We start from the raw sequence: 20,328 nt of genomic DNA, 5'->3' as shown, positions 1-20,328 counted from the left end.
GTCCTCTCTCCTCAAAAGCGAAAGTAGAGAGAAAAGAACAAAGGCTGGAGACTCTCGGAAATGACGCATCATCCCCCCTCCCACTGGTAGGCAGGGCGTACACTCTGAGCTGTTTAACCCTGTAAGCTCAGGTTCTCCTCACAGAGGAGGAGGATCAACAGAGGCAACAGTTCCTGAATTATTTAAAAGTAAAGGGACCACAGACCATTAGGTCCAGTCACGGACGACTCTGGGGTTGCGGCGCTCATCTCGCTCTATAGGCCGATGGAGCCGGTGTTTGTCCGCAGATAGCTTCCGGGTCATGTGGCCAGCATGACTAAGCTGCTTCTGGCGAACCAGAGCAGCGCATGGAAACACTGTTTACCTTCCCACCAGAGTGGTACCTATTTATCTACTTGCACTTTGACGTCCTTTCGAACTGCTAGGTTGGCAGGAGCAGGGATCGAACAACGGGAGCTCACCCCGTTGCAGGGATTTGAACCGCTGACCTTCTGATTGGCAAGCCCTAGGCTCAGTGGTTTAGACCACAGCATCCGGAGGGCCGAAGTTGAGGAAGCCTAGTTTACAGGGTGGGCAAATGAGGGTTTGCCTGTATATAAGAAAAGCAATTCAAATAATTATCCACCACTTTTTGGTAGTCACACCCACCCTCCTGGCAGATGTAGACATCTGAAGGCAGCCCTGATTTTCTTTCACTCTATGTTTTTGTTGGAGGCCTCCCAAAGTGGCTGAGACAACAAAAGCATATTAGGTTAGCAAATGTGTTTGGTTTTTTTGTATGTTTTTTTAATAATAATAATAATAATAATAATAATAATAATAATAATAAATTTTATTTGTATCCCACCCTCCCCGGCCAAAGCCAGGCTCAGAGTGGCTTACATGATATAAATAAGACAATATGCACAATACAACATACAATATGCAAATAAAATAATATTCAACATTCATTACAATAACATAGAATAATATTTTGTATGTTAAATGGTATAGTTTAATTATGGAGAAGTGATAGGAAACTGAGCACAGCCTTATTGTAATACTGTACATTGTTCCTGATGTTATAAGAATCCTATGGTCCAAAATATAAAATAAATGTTCATAAATATAATAATAACATAATAATAAATTTTATTTATATCCCGCCCTCCCCAGCCGAAGCCGGGCTCAGGGCGGCTAACAACAATAAAACAGTATAAAGGTACAACACAAACAACACTCTGAAATCATTCATTATAAAATTAATTAAATTCAAGCCACTGGCCACCATTAGGCCAGAGCTCTGCGAAGATTGCCGAGGGAGGGAGTCAGGCTGTGCCCTGGCCAAAGGCCTGGTGGAACAGCTCTGTCTTGCAGGCCCTGCGGAAAGATGTCAAGTCCCGCATGTACAAGGAAACACATACATAAGTATATAAACCACATGTCTGAAATAGTGTTGTTGTTGTTTAGTCGTTTAGTCGTGTCCGACTCTTCGTGACCCCATGGACCAGAGCACACCAGGCACTCCTGTCTTCCACTGCCTCCCGCTGTTTGCTCAAACTCATGTTTGTAGCTTCGAGAACACTGTCCCACCATCTAAACCTCTGTCACCCCCTTCTCCTTGTGCCCTCAATCTGAAATAGTACAGGAGAGCAATCCTGAAGTCATTTTGACTCTCCCAAATTCACCTCAATATATTTCTCTGCAAGAAGGGAGGAAATGGGGAAAGCCTCCCCTTTGTCTTTTTCCTTAGAAATCCTGTCTTAAGGGTGTATTTGTGTATGAACAGGGTGAGCCTGGGACCTGGGACTCAGAAACTGAAATATTTACCATCACAAAAGAATGGCCAGGTTGACCAGGTAAAGCAATCAGTGACCATTAACAGATATCCTGGCAAGCAGGATTTCTGCTGTAGACCACCTCCTTCTGTAATGTTTGCACAATGTTTTGGGGGGTGGTCTTGGTCTGCAGCAGGCTTCCTCATTCTTGGCCCTCCAGGTGTTTTTGGCCTACAACTCCCATGATTCCTAGCTAGCAGGACCAGTGGATGGGGATGATGGGAATTGTAGTCTCAAAACATCTGGAGGGCCAAGGTTGAGGAAGCCTGGTCTACAGGGTGGGCAATTTCAAAAGTCTATATATGGGCTTGTGCACCATTGTTCTGGGTTCCTCCTCCCTCCTGCGTATGGTGAGTGAGGACCCTGTTGCAACAGTTTAATAAAGATCAGGCTTACTAGCTGCTTTGCTTCTCAATATTCTCTGGCTGGCCACTGTTGTTTTCTCCTACCAATAGGGAACCTACTTAAGGACTCTATACGGGCTCTTGGATACCCAATAAGGGGAAAGGAGCAGGTTTTTTCTATAACACTGCCTAATCTACCCATTACTCCACAGCACCCACATCAGAGAGGAACAGAAGGGCATGGGCGCTGCATGACAAAAGAACAGGTTTATATCAATACCATGTCACAGAACTGAAATCCTTCCAGGATGTTTCAGTCTTCTGTGGATATAATTCATAGCTCCAACATGTCCTGAGGTGATGTAGAAGAATACTTTATTGAGAACAGAAAATTACCTTGTAATTAATAGAGTAGATCCAGATTGTCCCTAGATATTGCTTTTTCATGCCCAGAGGACTGCCTCTATTTCCTGAAAGAAAACAATATAGCATCCCTTCCCTTGGTACTGGACGGTCCCATTGAAGAGTCACCATGCAGTGTGGTCGCTTCATCCTCCTGTCTCTCATCGTGGGCCTTTTTGCACCCTGGCCTGAGCTGCTGGGCATCTCTGCGTCAGTTACAGGTATGAGCTCTCTCTCCTCTTACAACTTCTAAATCTTATGTGTATCATGGCTGTACCTCCCCCTATTTCATTCCAGTTCTTTAACCTGCCTCTCTACATAGGGTTGCCCCCTTCCATAAGGCCCAAGTGATGTGGAGCTTGCTGTTTTGTAGACAACACATGCACCCAATTATATTGATCACGCTATGGGAGTTGAGGAGCTTGTGTGCCTACAAAGATTTCCTGGGCTGACTTTGCCCAGTGAGTGAACATGTGACCTTGAAAGGAGCTCAATGGATTCTCCATGGTGGCTCAAAATGAAGAGCTGTGGAGTTGTATCCAACATATTTCTACTCAGAGTAGATCCATTCAAATAGATGACTCTAAGTTAAACACAACAATTCATTTCAATGCCTCTATGCCAAGTATGACAACGTTTTATACCAGCTGTGGTCCTTGCTTGGGATCTGTCAGCACCTGGAATTCTCAGAAGTTGCTGGCATTCTAGCACCCTGCCCAAGGCCACAGTAGATCAGTGATACTCTGGTTGTTCTGTGAGTCACTCTTTAAACTTTACACTATGTTCCCCGGGGAAGCAACATTCTGGGAACTACAGTGGTACCTCGGGTTAAGTACTTAATTCGTTCCGGAGGTCCGTTCTTAACCTGAAACTGTTCTTAACCTGAAGCACCACTTTAGCTAATGGGGCCTCGTGCTGCTGCCGCACTGCCGGAGCACGATTTCTGTTCTCATCCTGAAGCAAAGTTCTTAACCCGAGGTACTATTTCTGGGTTAGCGGAGTCTGTAACCTGAAGCGTATGGAACCTGAAGTGTATGGAACCCGAAGTACCACTGTATCAGATTTGGAGTACACCTACCCTTGAATAGTCTGATCTCTCTCTTCAGCAATCTTTGCCAACTAAGCTCAGGGCTCAGGGTGTGGACATAGGAGTCTTGTTCATGGTTAGTGTTGACTTCACTACGCCAGCCAAGATACCTTGCAGGTGGTACTCACACAATGACTCCTATGAGTACAACCAGGGTCTCTTTGGGAAACTCAGATTTCAGTTTCCCAGCTGACACCCAATGCTAAACTATTGAGAACAGGAAAGTGACTCTCAGCTAGAACTGGTTACAGCCCAGTGGTGGGGATGTAAGGTTATTAAAAACTTCTGGGTAATGATCTATAATGAACTGAAGAAAATGTTTAAACTAACTTTTGTTAAAAAACCTGAAGCATTTTTGGACTTCCGGAGGCGGCGCGAAAAGGCAATGGCTGCCCTCTTCTAACCGGGAGAGGGTAGCTCTGCTGAAAAGGGTCGTCCGCTACGGCGAAGCGGAGACCCACATCGGAAAACCGCAGGCGGCAGAAGCCTGCGGTCCTGGGACCCGGCGGGCGCCAGGAGCTGCCCTCAAAACGTTGAAGGAACCCCGTAAGCGGCTCCGGACCGCGGAGGGGGTAGCGGCGCTGAGGGTCGTTCCGCAATCAACGGAGCGAAGCCGCGTAGCTGTTGCCAGTGAGCGCTGACCTTTCTTCCTGAAATTTTTGCTCTGAAAACAACAACCCGTGAGTAAATAATAGACTCTGTACAATTTGGAACTTTAAAGTATTGAATTTGGCTGAAAGCGGAGTGACGAAAAACAGGAAGTCCGTCTTCCGCTGTCGTTGAACTTGAACGCAAAGAGCTGGAGGAGTGGAGGCAAAGAGAGATCTTTTAAACTAACTGATCTGAGCACCCATTGAACTTTACCTTAAGTGGAATAATAATTTCATGTGCTGGACTTTATGAGTTTTAGCTGATGAAACTATGTTTGTGACAGAAGTAAGATTGTTTATTATTTGTGCATTCATATTCAAAAACTTTAATAAATATTTATAATAAAAAAAACCAAAAAAAAACCCTGAAGCATTTTTACTAGGACTGATAGGAACTGAACTCCCCAAAGAAGATAAGAAAATATTTTTGTATGCTACAACAGCTGCCCAAATATTGTTAGCCCAAAGATAGAAGGACGAAAAGATAGCAACGAAAGAAGAATGGCAAATCAAGCAATGGACTATGCAGAAATGGCAAAATTAACGGCAAAGCTCAGAGACTATGACAATGAGAAGTTTAAAAAAGAGTGGGAATTGTTTATTATTTATGTGCAAAAATACTGTAAACAGGTAGATACATATAAGTAAAGCATTTAAGTAAATGCTTGCAACTAGCAGAAAATTAGATAAAATTAAGGGAAATAATAATTGAAAAGGTTTAAGAATGGATATGCAGAAGAACTTAGTTAATATAAAGAACCAGAAGAGGGTATGGAGGGAAGTCCAGAGATTTAGGGGATCTCAAAGAGAAGGTTTCTGAAAACATATTTGTATAAATTTAGATCTGGTAGAAATGTGAGTTAATTACTGTTTTTATTTGTGAGGTGGAGTCACATGGTCAATGCCATTGCTTTCTGTGTTTCAGACTTTGATATAATGTTTATATGAGGCTTGCCTTTCTTTGCTTTTACCCACCAGATGGTCTACCTGATATATGCAAACTCCCTAAGAAAGTAGGAAGATGCAGAGCAAGTTTTCAACGTTTTTTCTTCAGTATTGAAACCCTGAAGTGTGAGGAGTTCATTTTCGGTGGATGTAAAGAGAATGCAAATAACTTTCTGACTGAAAATGAATGCTATGAGAAATGTGGACGCTTTGGTAAGAACAAATAACTTGCTGTTTTAGGGCAGGAGCTGTGAACATTTGGGGGCAAATGGGCACATTTCAAAATTTGAGAAACTCTGATGGATGCATGTCCCCTTTTCTTGAAAACATGAAAGGCCTCCAAGTACAATAGTCCTATCTCTCTCTCCAAACCCCTCCATAGAAACCCAGAAAGGCAACATCCTCTCCCCTTAAAACCTAAACACAACTGAACAAAAAGCATTGTTTGAAATGATTTTTGGTACATTTTACATATTGCAAATTTTATTTGAGACCACTGAACAAGACTCATGGTCAAAAAGCCTTTGGCTTACTTTTCTCAAGGTATCTTAGCACAATGACAAACAGAATGTCTGAGAAGATAAAAATCAATTAAAATAAAATAATGTGTACCATTATAGTGGTACCTCGGGTTAAGTACTTAATTTGTTCCGGAGGTCCGTTCTTAACCTGAAACTGTTCTTAACCTGAAGCACCACTTTAGCTAATGGGGCCTCCCTCAGCTGCCTCGCTGCCAAAGCAAGATTTCTGATCTCATCCTGAAGCAAAGTTCTTAACCCGAGGTACTATTTCTGGGTTAGTGGAGTCTGTAACCTGAAGCATCTGTAACTTGAAGCGTATGTAACCTGAGGTACCACTGTACTCAATAACAGCCAAACTCAGTGTTTGTTCTCAGTTGCTTTTTGACTGACCAGTCTTCTCCAGTAGAAGATAAACCATACAGAATACAGTAACATCAACTTCAGTATAGCTGCAAATAATATCATATATTTTATGATGTGCTGCAACCTAAGTATCTTTCCAGCTTTTCAAACTGAGAAATCTAAAGTACTGAGCCTACTCCCAGGCAGCCATGGCCAGACTCCAGAAGGGATTCTTCCTTCAGGTAGAAAATATCTGACAGGGCTGGTGCAAAATCTAGCCACTCCCTGTCTCCATGGCTCTTTTGCCCAGGGCATGGGCAGATAGCAACAGATTGCAATTGCATGAACTGCAACTCCCGTGCAGAGTTCCAAAGGAAAAACACACACTAAGGCAGCAGAATTCTTCAGTTATAGTTTACTGAGGTTTAAAAGCACACAGGATCTTACTGGATCCCCAGTAAAGTCCCAAAACTTCATCTCCTAAGACCTCATCCAGTTACAGAAGCAAAGAAACATACAGTATAACAGAAAGCATAGAAAGAGACACAGAACTGCTCTGTAGGCAGGAACTATATCATCTGCCTCTGAGCGTTGACCATGAGCCCCACAGACTCACGAGATAAACAACTGCTGCAAGCTTGTATTTGAGAACATTCAAGAAAGTTCTGCACCCATAAAACTCACAATGCTTGACGATATCATCCCTTGAAAGGAAAATGAACAATGGCATCTGTTTCTGAAGGAAGGTCTGCTCACCTCTTATCACCTTGAGTCGCTCCTGAGATATACTGTGTACTGTGCTTTTACCTTCTTCTTAATGCTGCACCTTTGCTGTGGGCTGCCCTGGGCTCTCTGGGAAAGGAAGGGGGACGGGGGGATATTCTTCTTCTTCTTCTTCTTCTTCTTCTTCTTCTTCTTCTTCTTCTTCTTCTTCCTCTTCCTCTTCCTTCTTCCTTCTTCCTTCTTCTTCTTCTTCTTCTTCATCTTCTTCCTCCTCCTCCTCCTCCTCCTCCTTCTTCTTCTTCTTCTTCTTCTTCTTCTTCTTCTTCTTCTTCTTCTTCTTCTTCTTCTTCCTTCTTCATCTTCTTCCTTCTTCCTCTTCTTCTTCTTCTTCTTCTTCTTCCTTCTTCTTCTTCTTCCTCCTTCCTCCTTCCTCCTCCTCCTCCTTCATATCATTTGATCCACCACAAAGATTCTCTCTTTCTTCCACAGTAGTGAAAGACAAGTAATATTTTGGCATCCTCAAAAATGCCCCCTGCTCATGTGAAAGAAGACAACAGCTAAATTCCAGATGTCCTGCCAATCTACAGATGTCCTTCCATTCACCTCAGCTGAATATTCTGAATAAGTGCAGCAGTAGTTCAGCATCCTCTGTATTCTGGTTCTTGAGTATGGGGTGTTGTCCACATTAATTCACCTGCTATTAAATCCACATTAATGCTGTTAAGTGTCTTCTATGGCTTACTATTTCTTTGTGGGGAGCTTAGATGATTTTAGTTACAAAAATATTTATATGCTGCTATGTCTTCTAAGTATCAAAGTGATTTACATTTTCTTCTTTGTATCATTTGATCCACCACAAAGATTCTCTCTTTCTTCCACAGTAGTGAAAGACAAGTAATATTTTGGCATCCTCAAAAATGCCCCCTGCTCATGTGAAAGAAGACAACAGCTAAATTCCAGATGTCCTGCCAATCTACAGATGTCCTTCCATTCACCTCAGCTGAATATTCTGAATAAGTGCAGCAGTAGTTCAGCATCCTCTGTATTCTGGTTCTTGAGTATGGGGTGTTGTCCACATTAATTCACCTGCTATTAAATCCACATTAATGCTGTTAAGTGTCTTCTATGGCTTACTATTTCTTTGTGGGGAGCTTAGATGACTTTATTTACAAAAATATTTATATGCTGGTATACCAGCATGTGGCCACACTTTCCGTGTCCAGGAGCAGCCATAGCTGGCCAATCAGGCAGAGCTGTTAAAAGGAACATATTTCCAGGAGCCCTCCAGAGCTGCCTTGCGTATCTCCTGGTCATGGGAACCACCCTCCCAAAGGGCCTTTGTCTTCATCTGGAAGTGTCCTGGGAGGGATTTTAATTCAGCTTTAAGAACAGCATAACCCTTTCTACTGCCATGATGTGAGCTTACAGTTTGCAGGAATGGATAGGCGACTAACACAACTTGAGTGCTGACATCTAGTGTGAACACAATGAAGGAAACAAAGTACTGCAAAGTAGCCTGGGCTAGTTCTTATGGAATCGATTGCTTGTGAGAACTGTATAAAGGCGTGTGCACCAACCACTTCAGCTATGAAAGCCAGAGTCGGGTGGTGGTGCAGTCTGTAACTCACCACCCACCTGGAATGTGTGGATAAAAAGCACAGGGGGAGCAAAACAGTTGGACGGCAAGCATTCACACGTTACACCCCCTCCCCATTAGGAGTCTGTGGTCACACCCACACTAGACATCTAAAACAGACTTGTACAGTGGTGCCCCGCAAGACGAATGCCTCGCAAGATGAAAAACTCGCTAGACGAAAGGGTTTTCCGTTTTTCGAGGTGCTTCGCAAGACAAATTTCTCTATGGGCTTGCTTCGGAAGACAAAAACGTCTTGCGAGTTTGCTTTCTTTTTCGTAAAACTGTTAATACCCAGGGAATCCGCGCTCCGCAAGATGAAAAAATTGCAAGACGAAGCGACTCGCGGAACGAATTATTTTCGTCTTGCGAGGCACCACTGTACCATGTTGCCAGTCCTGGCTACCCTCAAAGAGTACCAGGAACCCTAGTTTTTTAAGGGTGGCGATAGTGGTTAGGAGAGCCCAGACTGAGAAATAATTACGAGAGCCCTTAAGCAACTCCACGTCCCAGGATTCTTTGTGGAAAGGGCTTGGTAGTGACAAAGAATGAGCACATAATGCCTTCTGGACATTTTCAGTGCCAGCACTTGGAATTCTTGGGGAGATGCTGGCATCAGAACAGCTTACAGTGGTACCTCGGGTCAAGTACTTAATTAGTTCCGGAGGTCCTGCTGAACCTGAAACTGTTCTTAACCTGAAGCACCACTTTAGCTAATGGGGCCTCCCACTGCTGCTGCGCTGCCGGAGCACGATTTCTGTTCTTAACCTGAAGCACTATTTCTGGGTTAGCAGAGTATGTAAGCTGAAGTGTATGTAACCTGAAGCGTATGTAACCTGAAGTACCACTGTACTTCCAGACATGTTAATGTGGCCATCCAGAGATTAAATAACAATCTTTTCCAGCCAAGTCTGGCTGAATTAAAATTGGAATAAATGGTTCCAAATCTATCCCCCCCGCCATGAGGTATGTGTGTATAACATATTGCATGAACTTCATGTTTGCATTGACACTGAGAGTCTGTGGACCAACCTTCACCAATCTGAGTTGGCAGGGGCTGGTGGGAGTTTAGTGCAATACATCTGCAGGGCACCAAGCTGGCGAACACTGCTGTCGACCGTAAGCACTCTTATGATCTGTTCTCAGGCCTTGCCATATGCAGTTGAAAGAAAAGAAAAAACCGGAAGAAGGCCATAAACTTTGCATGACCAAAGATCAGGTTTACTTGTTCATCAAAGTGCTCTATTCCTTGGGTGATTTCATGTAGGCTGGGCATATCAACTGAATACATTGCCACCACTGAGCATTGTTTTCTGTCCTGAATTCGGAAGCCGATCAGACGCTAGGAACAAAGCAGGAAGCAGAGAAGATTTTGAGATAAATTAAGGAATGCCCTCCTCCAAGTGTGCAGCTGGTACTGTGCTTTAAACAGGGGGCGGGGGGCAAGTTCCTTGCTAGAGATTATTAGGAAATGGATTGGAAAGAAAAACTGCTAATATCATAATACCATTATGCAAGTCTATTGCTTGTTGCAGTGATGTAGTATGGGGGGGGCCTCTCCTAACCCAGGGGGGAGGGCCTGTTTTCCCGGGCACAAAATTTTGGGGTGGCATAAAAATTCAAAAGAAAAATAAACCACTTTGAGGTTTTGTTTTTTTAAAAAACCACACAATCAAGTGGTGTCAAGCGGTGTAAAAATTACATGGAATAAATAATAATAATAAAATAAACAGCCGCTGACCCTGTCCCCTCTCCCTGCTGGGAAGACCCTTCCCCACCACCATCGTTGCCCAGCCCTGATAGGAACCATGGGTCAGGGCAGAGCTTTCCAAACTGTGTGTCGCAACACATTAGTGTGTCAGCTTCAGTGTGTAAATGTGTCTTGCAAACGCTCCCCATTCTACTCCTGGGGCTGGAAAAGGGTTAGTTTAACCTCTGGTTTGCTAGTAAAACTGAATTACTGTGTCCCGAAATGATGCATGTCTAAAAAGTTTGTCACCAACGTGAAAAGTTTCGATTAGGGAGAGCTCCGGGCACTGGCAATCCACGCTCTGCCCCAGTCTTATTGTAAACTACAACCTCCAGTTTATAATTAACATAAGGTTGCCATACGTCTGGAATTTCCTGAACATGTGTCCAGGGGGAAATTTTTGGATAATCAGCAAAATGTCAACAACTTTGAGTAGCCATAAAATAACTTTTGTGTCCTGAATTTTAGTTCTAGAAATATGGCAACCCTAAATTAACACCAAGCCACAATTCTTTGAAAGCAAAACTAAACTCAGCAGAAGTCGTCCTCCTGGGAGGAGGAAAATGGAGGCGGCAGCACATGAGCTCAAGGCTTTGTTTGGACTCATACAAGCTCATCTACATACTGCTAAACCAAGCTTTAGTGTCCCATGTGTACTGGGCTGTGAATTAAGAAAGGCACCATGGGTTCCAGTGTAATGTTGCAGAAGATCCTGTAGGGACTGAACTGTAAGACTATTCAGTTCAACCACCTGAGATGGTATAATGTCTTAGAACGTTTTGATGTCCACCTAGAATATATTTGACACTTACGTGTTTATAGTCGTAGACAACAGTTGCTGAGGTCGTATTGCTCTGGATATGAAAGGCAGCAACACTTTCCTGGTTGTTCACCATCACAGTTTGCTCAACCACCTCGCCATCTCCTGTACTACTGTAGCACCCTGCTTGTGGTTAACGCTTAGCTGGAATGAAATATTCAACGCAGCAATAGAGAAATTAAAATAATAATTTATTTGTCAGACAAATAAATGAGAGGCACAGTGGTATATGGTTACCAAGCTCTGGCCTGGCCTCCTGTCATTATGGCCAGCACTTATATTTCCTTAATCCAGCCCCCTTGCTCCTCCTGTGGCTGACTCTGTCCAATCAGCCTGGTTGAAATTCCTATTGGCTGTTTGCTAGAACCAATCACAAAAGATACACCCATTTCCTTTTGCCTTATATGGGAAACAAAAAGCTATATATTCTTCTGTCTATAAATGACAAATAAGTAGTCATATATCTTACATTTGTCTCAACAAGGAACCTTAATTACCAGCTCACCTCTTGCCCTCCTTGCCCTATTGCCCTCCAAAACAGATGGTTAATAGTTTTAAATTTTTATCTTAAACAGATGTCAGAGATATTGGGTTCACATTCTCATGCATCATCAATGAAAGATCTCCTTCTTTGGAGGTTCCTTTAAACAAAAGCCTGACAACCACATGTCTAGAGTGCTCTGATGGTGTTTTCCTGCCTGACAGGGGGCTGGTCTGATGGCTGACTTAATTTCAGGATAGTTACAACTCTTACAACTATATGAAATAAGAATCCAACATTTCTTAAATCCTTTGCATAATTACATTTAAGCCCGGGACATTTAAGCCCGGTAGCAGTCCTCCAAGGAGCAGGTTAACAAGGAAAACCACTGACTCTATATGTATATATATATATGCATTTAGCAAACTGCTGCCTTTTTATATATATTTCAAGGCTTTTATATGTTATTTTCTCTTTTAAGGTTTTATTTCCACAATGCCTAATAAAGGTTTGATAAAGTAAGTACATTTAAGCCAATACATTTAATACATTATCATAGATAGCTTTTTTAGAAAAATAAACCTTCTCAAAGTAAAAAGGAAGGAACAGTTTACAGCCTCAAAATAAAATAGGAAGAAGCCTCTTCTTCTGTTTACACCCCCCTTCTCCAGCCAGCTGCTTTTTCCATTTGCTCTTGCCCTTTAACCTTAGGAAAATATGGCTCAAGTTTAATGGGAGGCACATGGTTTTATTTTACTATTTACCAACTCTTAATTATGTTTTTTCTCAGCTTTTTTATATTCTGTAATATGTAGGGTCAGTGTAACCTTTGCTCTCAGCCTGTAATTCCCTTTTTACGACTTTGAGAATTGTTTTCTGCTATAAATCAGGGGGCCCCCTTGTCCAGGAGGATAAACATCTTGCCAAAGTACTTAGGCAGCTGGTCTTCTGCCTGGCATAAAACATTTGTGAATTTGAGCTCATTTTTAAGATACAACCTTGATCAAAAAATATAAGCTTTGATTTAAAATGCAGGCTATGATTAGATGCCTCACTACTAGTGATTTTAATTATCTACAAAGGAGAGAGACAAGTTTCAACAGGGAAATGCATTTTCTGTGTTCCTGGTACTTTGCATGGTTGACCTCGAAGCACAAATCTGAAGCATTTTAGCTGGTGCTATAGAGTCATATCAAAATAAGAGAGACATGGCAAGAGGGTGTGATCCTGCTCCCTAGCTCATGCATTTAATAAACACACAAGCACTTTTCAGATGATTAATATGTGTGTAGCAGTGTTGGCATAATTTTAATCAATCAATCAATGCCAAATTGGCAATCATAGAGAAGGGAAGTTGTGTGTTCCCATAATTCCTCCTGTTTCTGTGTACATCCAATGTACATCCAATTAAATGCCTTAACAATGATGTAAGCGTATTTATTATAGAGAGACTTGATTCTGGTGTTACTATTTCCACCTTCAAATAACTTGTGGACCGAGGAATACTACTATTCCTTCAACCGTGTCCCTGTGTGCATGGGCAAAGGTTTTTCCCACTTATGCTGCTAGAGATCTTTGAGTTGAAGGAGCTGGGATTTAGAACTTTGGGCTGGTATCTGGCAATCTGTGCACTTAAATCCTAAACTAAACAAAGTCCCAAATAACCCAACAGACCAGGGAATAGGGAAGCTGTCCACATGCTGTTGGACTACATTTCCCATCAGCCTTAACCCTTGGCCATGATGACTGGGGCTGATGGGAGCTGGAATCCAACAACATCTGGAGAGTCACACGTTCCCCACCCTTGGTCTAAGGACTGCAGAGATAATGAGTTGTATCCTGCTAAATTCTTTTCAGATTGGATCCATTGACATTAATGAACCTAAGTTAGTCATGTTCATTAATTTCAAGGGATCTACTTGGAGTGGGATCAGCACTGGATACAACCCAATGTATGCGAGACACTTTGAACACTCCAAAACACTTTATGAAATGGTAATATGATGACATCCCAAATGGAAACCCCATATTGAGAGGACGTGTACCTCTGAATCTCAAATATCATCAACAAAAGTCATGTGACTTCATGACCTCCTGCTCATCCAATTTCAGACTGGCAGGGTTCATCAGCACCAATGCTGGCCCTGCACCTCACCCTATGGAATGAGTGGCTGGTCTGCAAGTCAATGTTTAAATTTCCTATAATCTGTCAGAGTGATTCTCCCTTGGACACTGGGAGGAATTTCAAATGATGATCAGCTGTGGCCAATGATCAGCCTTACTCTTTTGAATGACACTACCTTTCTTTTCAGTCTTCTACTCACCTTTCGGTGTGTTGCTGCGTCATGTAAACACCAATGAGAATTGCTCCAATAATGATAATGGCCAGAAACACCAGGATGACAGAAATGAGGATCATTTGCTTCCTGTCCTTAGGCACACTGGGTATAAACCTGAGGGCCTGGGAAATAGAGACAGGGGCTTAGCTGGGAAAGGTCAGAGCATTACTCTCTCCACCCACAGATTCCCATCCTTTTGGCACTTTCTGAGACAGTGAGCTGCAACACGGTTTAAGCAGGACAGCTGTGGGAGCTTCCTATTTCAAGTAAAGGCTTTTCGTGAGGAAGGTTATATTTCAATACTAAAAAAGGAACCATTTCTTGAAACACGAATCAAGTAACAGGTCTAGAGAATGCAGAAATCATTGTTTTAATTTCTGTGCCTACCTTAGAATGGTAGGATTTGCAGGATTGTGCCTTGCACATAATTAAAACTTAATATTTTGGGATAATTGGTTAGTAATTTTAGCTGCAATTCTATGTCCGATGGATCGTGCCCAAGGGGCCATAGGATACATCAGAGCTCCTTTTGCAGTCTTGGAGACTGAGACTAGCAGTGGCTTTTCAGGTTTTCAAGCAGGATTTCTCCCCAGGCCTATCTGGGGACACCAGGGAATTGACCGCAGGACCCTTTGCATGCAAAAATGTGCCCAACCATTGAGCTTTCTTCTGTGCTCCTCAGGGAAGCAAGCTAGTTTAAGAGGGTGCAGACCAGGCTGGAATGAGGGCAGACCACAGGGAGGAGAGCTGAAGGGAAGGGATAGTGAGAGCAACCAGAGAGAAGTATGGGTGGAAGAGACAGATCAAGCAGATGAAAATGTCCTCTTCACATATAATGCATGCCAAGAAGAACATTGCTTGTGTGGACTGCTGACGAAGTAGAAACTATAAGCCCAAGGTAGTGCAATGTGGCTACCAAGGTTGAATTTCACATACCAGTTTGAACCAACCAGCCAATTCTTTGGCCACATGCTTCCAGTCGTAGTTTATAAACCGCCCTATCCCCTAGATGAGTTGTGGGCATAATGGCAATGCACCTCAGGGTGCTAGGAAGCATTCTGGGTTGAGATGTGGTTATAGGCAACCGAAGATGAGCTCACTTGCAATGGTGCATGAATGACATCAAACCAGGCGAAAGCACACTAGGACAGCTTCCTGGGCCCTGGTAGGGTGCACCAGCACTAATGCTTGCCTTGGGTTCTTTGCATCAGGTAGCAGGGTCTGTGCACCCCCATTTTAATCTCTCACAATGCCTCAGAGTGACAGTACATTGAACTCTCATGGTAAATTGGGACAAGTTAAACTGGCAGTTTCTAGCCATGTTTGCATCATTCCGCCACTGCCAGATAAACTTGAAGGGAGACTCATCAGTGGAGGAGGAGGCTCAAGAGAGGCAACAGTTCCTGAATTATTTAAAGGTAAAGGGAACCCTGACCATTAGGTCCAGTCATGTATGACTCTGGGGTTGCGGCGCTCATCTCGTTCTATAGGCCGATGGAGCCGGTGTTTGTCCGCAGATAGCTTCCGGGTCATGTGGCCAGCATGACTAAGCTGCTTCTGGCGAACCAGAGCAGCGCATGGAAACACTGTTTACCTTCCCACCAGAGTGGTACCTATTTATCTACTTGCACTTTGACGTCCTTTCGAACTGCTAGGTTGGCAGGAGCAGGGACCGAACAACGGGAGCTCACCCCGTCGCAGGGATTTGAACCGCCGACCTTCTGATCAGCAAGCCTTAGGCTCAGTGGTTTAGACCACAGCGCCACCCATGTCCCTTGCACCAGGGTTGTAAAAAAATGATTGTAAAATTAATGAAATGTATAAACCTGAAAAGTATAAATAAAAATTTAAAACAAAACAATACTTTGAGCGGGCCCGGCCCCTTTCCCACAAAGATCAAAGGGGCCGGAGACACGCCTGGCCCCTAGAGTTGGTGCATCTGCACAGGGTCTACATCACACCTGTTTCAGCCCTTGGCAGACCCTTCCCATGTGACAGGAAGACTGCGACCATGTTGTTGTTTTCCCTTGCTCCCCCTCAGTACGCATATCTGCTAAAATACTGGGAAACAAGAGGAAGTTACAATGGTTATCTTATCAGGTGGCCAGTTTAGCAGCTTTTATAGACCTAGTTATTGGGGAAATCTACCTGTATACACAACTGATAAGCATAGGTTTATGATGCTGAGTGCAACCAGAAAGTCTTCCATGTGCAACTGTAAAACGTCAGCCTTACAAATGGAAATTGCTACCTGCATACAAAACCAACAAGGGTACATTTTTTGATTCTGCACCGGAGGCTACAGGCCTCCATTTTCCGCATCCTTGCTGTCACACGGAAGGAGAGATTCTGTACATATATCTGTCTACTCCTGTAGATAGCTATTTTATTGGACACCTTTATATACAGGCAGCCCCCCCCATTTGCATGAGGGTGGTGTTCCATGTCATTGTGCATGTCACCAGGATGTGCGTAAGCTTGCCCTGCCCTGTTTTGCCTCCGTTCTGCCCCATGCTGAAAACGGCACCCCCTCCAACATTTCTCTGATGAAAATAGAGATGTCCCATTCCATAATGATAATTTTACTATTCATACCCCACACATCTTACTGGGTTGCCCCAGCACTCTGGGCAGCTTCCAACATATACAAAAAACATAATACAGTGGTACCTTGGGTTAAGAACTTAATTTGTTCTGGAGTTCCGTTCTTAACCTGAAACTGTTCTCAACCTGAAGCACCACTTTAGCTAATGCGGCCTCCTGCTGCTGCTGCACCGCCAGAGCACAATTTCTGTTCTCATCCTGAAGCAAAGTTCTTAACCTGAGGTACTACTTCTGGGTTAGCGGAGTCTGTAACCTGAAGCGTATGTAACCCGAAGTGTATGTAACCTGAGGTACCACTGCAAAATATTAAACATTCAGAATACATCCCTATACAGGATTGCCTTGAGACAGTTCAGGGGTTACATAACTCCATACCCTCCAACATTTCTCCAATGAAAATAGGGACATCCTAAGGAAAAGCGGGACATTCTGGGACGCAATCAGAAACCGGGACAGCTTCTCTAAATCAGGGGCGTCCCTGGAAAATAGGGACACTTAGAGGGTCTGAAACTGTGCACACATCTGTGGTTGCACACATGCCAATCGCACACAAATGGGGGTTTGCCTGCATATAAGCAAAGGAATTCAAATAATTATCCACCACTTTTTGGTAGTCACATGCACCCTCCTGGCAGATGTAGACATCTGAAGGCAGCCCTGATTTGGGAAGCTTTTAATGTTTGATGTGTGTGTGTGTTTTCTTTCACTCTATATTTTTGTTGGAGGCCTCCCAGAGTGGCTGAGACAACAAAAGCATATTAGGTTAGCAAATGTGTTTTTTTTGTGTGTGTATGTTTTAATAATAATAATAATAATAATAATAATAAATTTTATTTGTATCCTGCCCTCCCTGGCCAAAGCCAGGCTCAGAGTGGCTTACATGATATAAATAAGACAATATGCATAATACAACATACAATATGCAAATAAAATAACATTCAACATTCATTACAATAACATAGAATAATATTTTGTATGTTAAATGGTATAGTTTAATTATGGAGAAGTGATAGTGTCAGGGAACTGCCATCAGAGCCAGAGGGAGAGGGAGGGCTCCATAGGGATTCCGGAGAGTGTCCCGGGAGGGAGAGAAGCAGCCCATCTTCTGGGGAAGGAAATCAGCGTAGCACCAGTGGAGAAGGTGGGCAGATGGAGTAATCGGCGAGGTGGCTCCATGACTCCTCGCCGGAGACCAGTGGGGAGAGCACAGGTCCTCCGCTGCCCACACCCTCCCTGCGCAGAAGGCTTCCGTGCAGGGAGAGTAGGCGAAGACTAGGCGTCAAAGAGCTTCTTTGCTGGAAGAAGTTCAAGAAACGCCCACTGACGGATTCTGCCAGCGATTGAGACAGCCACGGGTGAGTGGCTGTCCGGACAGAAAGGGTTCACTCAGGCAACCCAGCCAGGTGTGGCGCTGATTTACGCACGAGCAACCCCTAGAACCATTACAGCAATCTGTCAGTCACTGACGTTGCTGGTGCTGAGCTCCAGAGAGGCAGCACGATGAGCCGAACAGGGACAGCTGGAGAGCCAGAGCAACCAGCTGCAATGCCGAGTCTGGTAGAGAGGAATCGAGACTTGGAACAGCATGTAGCTATCCTGATGGCACGGCTGGTCGAAAGACGGGCTCAGGATGCACAGGTCAGACCCACCCCCATTGCAAGGAATGTACCGGGGCTGGTACACAAGTTTGGTGGGAAGCCCCAGAACTACAATGCTTTCCGAACGGAAATGCAGTACGCTTTGGAACTGCAGAAAGATGACTCTGCTGATGATGGGGAGTGGGTGGCTTACATTGTGGGGCATCTGCAGGATGGGGCGTGTGAATGGATCTGGCCCCTAATGGTGACGCAAAATGATGCCTTGAAGGACCTTAAGAAATTCTTCCAGGGGATGGACGCGATGTTCTCCAGCGAGGTGGAGCAAAGGGTGACTCAGCGGGAACTGATGGGGTGCAAGCAGGGGGGCTAGTCCGTCAGAAACTACTGGTCGCGTTTTGCGATGTTAGTCCACCGGCTCGGGTGGGATCTGGACTCTGAACCGATACAAATGTTGTTTGAGGAGGGTCTGTCCCCCAAAGTGAAAGATGAGTTGTCCCGAGCGCCCTGGCCACGGTTGATGGATGAGCTCACAAAGGCTGTGCTGGCAATCGGCGTACACCAGGAAGCGCGGGCTCAGGAGAAGCGGGAAATGAGTGGGGAACGTTGCCATGACTACTGCATTCTTGACATACCGAGGGAGCCTTCCCAGGGGGCGGAGCCAATGGAAATTGATGGCGCGCACGCACGAGGTTTCAAACTCCGGTGAAGGTCATAAAAGGGAGGGAAAGGAGTGGAAAACTACCAAGAAGTGTTTCCTCTGTCAATGACCAGGACATTTTGCTAAGGTCTGCCCTCAACGAAAAGCCTGGCAAGCAATGGTGGGGGCTGCTGGCCACGACGAGAAGGGGGAGGAAGGGCAGGCACAGGGAAACGACAACACCTGGCTGCCAACCAGCAGGGGCAGCAGCCAGGCCAGCAACCAATAGAAGTGCCCCAGCCTGACCCCCCCCCAAGGCAGCGATAGCCATAGAAGTGGTGCTAGAACTCCCGAATGGACACCCCGTCAAAGTTAAGGGACTGCTGGATTCGGGCAGCTCGTGTAATTTCTTCAGCAGAGACATCGCTCTGGAGCACCAACTCCACCTGTTGCCTCTAGATTTTCCCTTGCAGGTGACCACCATCAATGGCAGGGAACTTTGGGGGGGGGGAGTGACACACCAGACCCCGCCAATGCGAATGAGGGTTTCCAGGCACATGGAGACCATTGCCTTTCACGTGGCCACACTGGCAGGACCCCAAATAATACTGGGGATGAGCTGGCTGGCACTGCATGATCCAGTAGTGTCATGGCATCAGCAGTCAGTCACCTTTGGGTCAGCTTACTGCTTAGGACACTGTCTGGCAGGGGAGAACCCAAGAATGACAGTGGCCAGGGTGGCTCCATGACTCCTCGCCGGAGACCAGTGGGGAGAGCACAGGTCCTCCGCTGCCCACACCCTCCCTGCGCAGGACGCTTCCGCGCAGGGAGAGTAGGCGGAGACTAGGCGTCAAAGAGCTTCTTTGCTGGAAGAAGTTCAAGAAACGCCCACTGACGGATTCTGCCAGCGATTGAGACAGCCACGGGTGACTGGCTGTCCGGACAGAAAGGGTTCAATCAGGCAACCCAGCCAGGTGTGGTGCCGATTTACGCACGAGCAACCCCTAGAACCATTACAGATAGGAAACTGAGCACAGCCTTATTGTAATACTGTACATTATTCCTGATGTTATAAGAATCCTATGGTCCCAAATATAAAATAAATATTCATAAATGTACAAGGAAACACATACATAAGTATATAAACCACATGTCTGAAATAGTGTTGTTGTTGTTTAGTCGTTTAGTCGTGTCCGACTCTTCGTGACCCCATGGACCAGAGCACACCAGGCACTCCTGCCTTCCACTGCCTCCCGCAGTTTGCTCAAACTCATGTTTGTAGCTTCGAGAACACTGTCCAACCATCTAAACCTCTGTCACCCCCTTCTCCTTGTGCCCTCAATCTGAAATAGTACAGGAGAGCAATCCTGAAGTCATTTTGACTCTCCCAAATTCACCTCAATATATTTCTCTGCAAGAAGGGAGGAAATGGAGAAAGCCTCCCCTTTGTCTTTTTGCTTACAAATCCTGTCTTAAGGGTGTATTTGTGTATGAACAGGGTGAGCCTGGGACCTGGGACTCAGAAACTGAAATATTTACCATCACAAAAGAATGGCCAGGTTGCCCAGGTAAAGCAATCAGTGACCATTAACAGATATCCTGGCAAACAGGATTTCTGCAGTAGACCACCTCCTT

At 44.6% G+C, this 20,328-nt stretch overlaps 1 long non-coding RNA gene across 1 annotated transcript; it reads left to right on the top strand.

The window, feature by feature from the left end:
- The first annotated feature begins 6,744 nt into the window (after positions 1-6,744).
- Positions 6,745-7,555, top strand: LOC309331917. Its single transcript, XR_014152013.1, has 2 exons — positions 6,745-6,900; positions 7,321-7,555. It is a non-coding gene; the product is annotated as an uncharacterized lncRNA (long non-coding RNA).
- The last annotated feature ends 12,773 nt before the right edge of the window (positions 7,556-20,328 follow it).

This window comes from Podarcis erhardii (assembly GCF_964252035.2).
Source record: "Podarcis erhardii genome assembly, chromosome: 16".
Lineage (NCBI taxonomy): Eukaryota > Metazoa > Chordata > Lepidosauria > Squamata > Lacertidae > Podarcis > Podarcis erhardii.
This window is presented reverse-complemented; position numbering and strand designations above follow the sequence as displayed.